Source organism: Agrilus planipennis, unplaced genomic scaffold, assembly GCF_000699045.2.
Source record: "Agrilus planipennis isolate EAB-ADULT unplaced genomic scaffold, Apla_2.0 scaffold76, whole genome shotgun sequence".
NCBI classification, from domain to species: Eukaryota; Metazoa; Arthropoda; class Insecta; order Coleoptera; family Buprestidae; genus Agrilus; species Agrilus planipennis.
Window position 1 is genome coordinate 1,291,467 of NW_020442430.1, and position 4,733 is coordinate 1,296,199.

A 4,733-nucleotide genomic window follows, 5' to 3' on the forward strand; every position below is an offset into this window, starting at 1 on the left:
ACAACTTCCGGTTTACCGAGGGAGTCCAGGACGCCTACAACACAGTGATCTATACGGATGGTTCTAGATTGGACGACGGACGGGCTGGAGGATCCTTTATTTTGTTCAACGGAGATCCATCGGGATAATTTTACCCTCGCGGAACATAGTACTATCTTTCAGTGTGAAATGATAGCACTACGACAAGCACTTACATATCTCCGAGGGCATTCGGATATAATCAAGGAGTGTTCCATCGTTACGGACAGCCAGTCAGTTTTGACGGCCCTTCGCAATATGAGACAGCCAACTACGCTACAACTGGAGACGTGGGAACTCGCGGTCAATCTGGCCAGAGAAATTTCCTTACGTTTCCACTGGACACCGTCGCATTCTGGAAACGAGAAAAACGACGCCGCGGATCAACTTGCGAAGGCCGCCGCCAACGACTAGACGACTGCACCAATTTATAATTTGGCGCTCAGGGCATTCGTCAAGCGACGTCTACATAATCTTTTCCTGCAGGCTTGGAAAGAACGACGGAGGACTGCTACAACCGGAAGGACTGCGGCGAGCTTCCCACCGGATCCCTGTTAGGACAGGAAAATCACGGGTAGATTTTGACTTCTATATGGTACAGCTTATGACAGGACACGGGAACTTTAATGCATATTTAAAACGTATCGGGAAAATCGACAACGATATGTGTGAGTGTGGTGGCACCGATACAGCGGAGCATGTCCTTTTTCACTGCGTTCTTTTCGCTCAACAACGAGGAGTTGCCGACCGGGCCCTCGCGGCCCGCGGTTTAAGATGGCCTGCTAATCATCGGAAGGTCACTGAACTGCGGGACGAGAGGGACTGGTGGGACGCTTTTCGCTTTTTTTCAAATCGCGTTGATAAGCTGAAAGTCAATTAAAATGCCCTCGCGATGTGCGCGTTTCGGGTTAGTTCGTTCGTTTCCGTTCGTACAACTACAACTGGTACGTTTATACGCGTTCTTGCTCGGCTCGGTCCGGTACTCCGACTTGTACTCGTCGTCGTTTCGCGCACGCGGTTGCGGCCCCGTGGGAACGCTCTGGAGACCAAGACGCTGCGGAAGACTGAAGTCTGCACCCCCATCCGTCTCATCCCGCTGTCAAAAACAAGCGCGGTGGACATGGAACAGCACCACAGCGGTCCCGGACCGGAAGAGCCTGTAAGACTGAAGCCTGCACCCCCATTCGTCCCAACCCGTTGTCAAGCATAAGCGCGGTGGATATGGAACAGCACCAGGACTCGGAACCTCCAAGACAACTTGGCTTCGGGAAAGCGATGATTCCACAAGAACGAAACGCTCGCAATATACACAAATCACGCGTAATATTCTTTCGTCGGGTCTTTTTTCGCGTTTTACCTCGTCCATATGTAACCCGTTTGTGTTTGTCGTTTCAGCGGATAGTGCTATCTGTGATTGCTCGCAGCCGAACTAACTAAATTCAAAATTCCCGCGCAAAGATTAATCGGGGTTTTTATTGTAAATATGTGTATATAATCGACAGCGAACTTTCGAGTTCTGCTTTTGTAAATCTTGTAAATATTTATCGTGTGCTTATATTATACAGTATTTGACAGGAAAGCAAGGAAAGTTGTTTTTATTTTTTACTGTTTGATTACACATTAACGTAACGTAAATTCTAGCTTAGTTGAAGCAATACAGTTCCTTACTCTCCAGCCAAATATCCTAGGTTAAGCAGGTGGTCTGGTTGGGTTTTTTCCTGGGTTTCCCCAACCCCTGCAACGAATGTTGGACCATATGTACATATTAGCTTGGTGTAAATTTTCGTACAGGCCCTCCTCCCTCTCTGCTCAAATTTCCTTTTTACTCATCGTCATCATCATAAGGACGTCAGTCGTAAGACTGGTTGGACACGTACCTCCACTCTTTCCTATCCTGAGCTAAACTTCGCATTTCCCTAAAACTAGAACAGCCCACATCCTTAACTATTTGCGAACAGTAATCTAATCTAGGTCTACCTCTACCCCTCCTAACTCCTGTTTCTGCCTCTAATATGTCTCTGACTAGACCTTCATGCCTGAGAAGGTGTCCTACCAACCTATCTCGCCTATTTTTTATTGACTTCCATAGAGTCCTCTGTTCTCCTATTCTTTCCAATACCTCTTCATTTCTAACCTTTTCTACCCACGATATCCTCATCATCCGCCTATAACACCACATTTCGAACGCTTCTAACCTTTTCTTTTCCGCCGCTCCCACTGTCCATGTTTCGCACCCGTACAACGCCGTGCTCCAAACATACACCTTTAACAACCTTTTTCGAATTTCTAAATTAACCGTTCGCGAGCATAGAAGTGACTTCTTTTTATTAAAGGCGACACGACCCTGCGCTATCCTCTGCTTTATATCCCTACTACTCCTTCCATCCTCACTTATCTGACTTCCTAGGTATCTAAAATCAGCCACTTCTTCTAATTTTTCGTCTCCTATCTTTATATTCGCTCTTTCCCTACTTTTTCTTCCCTTGCATATCAGTATTTTAGTTTTACTTTTATTTATTTTCATACAGTACTGATCTGTCAGTACCGCTTCCATTTTATTTAAAGCTATCTCTAGGTCCTCCTTGCTAGATGCTAATACTGCTATATCATCTGCAAATCTAAGCATACTAATCTTTTGCCCTTGCACATCTATCCCTACAGTTGTACTGTCTTTAATGATGTTGATGGCGTCTTCGATGTATAGATTAAAAAGTAGCGGTGACAGTGTGCATCCCTGCCTGACTCCCTTCCTAATATTTACTTCTCTACGTTGCATCCCCAGCTCTATAACTGCCTGTTGCTCTTTATACAAACTAAGTATCACTCTTCTATCTTTGTAATTCATCCCTACATTTTTAAGTATATTTAACATCTTGTCCCATTTAACATTGTCAAAAGCTTTCTCTAAATCTACAAATCCTATGTACGCACTCTTTCCTTTTTCTATCGTTTTCTCTATTGCTACCCGTAAAGCTAGAATGGCCTCCCGCGTTCCTCTATTTCTTCTAAACCCAAATTGATCTTCCCCTAATAGTTCTCCCGCCCTTTTTTCCATCCTCCTCTGTACAATTCTAGTTAAGATTTTTGACGCATGGGAAGTTAAGGTAATTGTTCGAAATGTCTCGCACCTGTCCGCGCCCCTCTTCTTAGGTAATGTTACTACTACGTTCCATTTATAATCCTCTGGGACTTTCCCCATTTAGTAAATGTGACTAACTAGCTTAAACATACGATCTCTAACCTCTTGTCCTGCATGTTCTAGAATTTTCCCCTGTATCCCATCTACACCTGGCGCCTTATTATTCGTTAAATTTTTTAATGCTACATCGAACTCTTCTCTCATTATGGGATAACCAAGCTTATCTATTTCCACACTATCTTTCTTCTCTAATATACTGCCTAACTCAGGGCCTGCGTATAGGTTCTGTAAATATTCTTTCCACCTATCTGCCTTTTCCCCATTTTCTATCAAAATGACCCCTGCCTCGTTTCTTATATTATTACTACTGTATCCTACATCTCTAAAATTCCTTCTAATTATATTATACGCCTCATCGGTTTTACCTACTTCAAACTTTTCTTCTACTTCTTTACACATCCTATCAATCCACTGTTCTTTAGCTGCCCTACACTTCCTAATTATTTCCCACTTTATAGCTTTATATCTTTTTTGCCCTTCTTCGTCTGTCCTGTTTTTGTATTTCCGCCTTTCGTCTATTAATCCTACAATCTCATTTGTTATCCAGGGTTTCCTACTTTCGTTTTGTTTAAGACCTAGTACCTCTGTAGCTGCTGACTTTAGACACGTTTTAATGCAGTTCCATTCTGTCTCTATGTCCCCGTCATTCGTTTCTCCAGCCGCCATTAGTATTTCGTCTGTCATTTTACCTAGCCTATCACGCGCTTCGTTACATTTTAGCTTTTCTAAGTCGAGACGTCTCCTACCTGCCCTCTTTTTCAGAATTTTGAATTTAAGATTGGTCTTCATAACTACTAAATTATGATCGCTATCTATATCTGCTCCTGGATAACTCCTACAGTCCTTCACTTGATTTTTAAATCTTTGCCTAACAAGTATGTAATCTAACTGATATCTCCCTAAATCACCTGGCATCTTCCACGTATAGCGCCTCCTAACGTGATGGTTGAATAAAGTATTCGCGACGGTTAAGTTATGTTTATCGCAAAATTCTATCAGCCTATCTCCCCTATCATTTCTATTGCCTAATCCAAAAGAACCTGCTATTGCACCCACTTTACCTTCACCTATTACTGCGTTGAAATCTCCTAAAACTATTAGGTTGTCCTGTCCTTTCACTAAACTTAACACGTCTTCTATATCTGCATAAACTGCTTCTACGTCTTCATCACTGTAAGATGATGTAGGCATGTAGACCTGCACTAATACCGTTCTTACCGGCTTTGAGTTTAATTTAACCATAACTATCCTATCGCTTTTTTGTAAATAACTTTCTACACTCTGCCCTACTTTCCTACGCATTACAATTCCTACCCCCGAATTACCTTCTACCGATCCTGTATGTATTACTCTAAAGTCCCCACTCCATAAGTCTCCAGCTTCGGGCCAACGGACTTCACTAATACGTACTATTTCTAATTCTAATCTGTCCACCTCTATTTTTAAATTGTCTAATTTTCCTACTTGCCTCATTGTTCTAACATTCCACGCTGCGACTCGTGAAACATTGCACCTA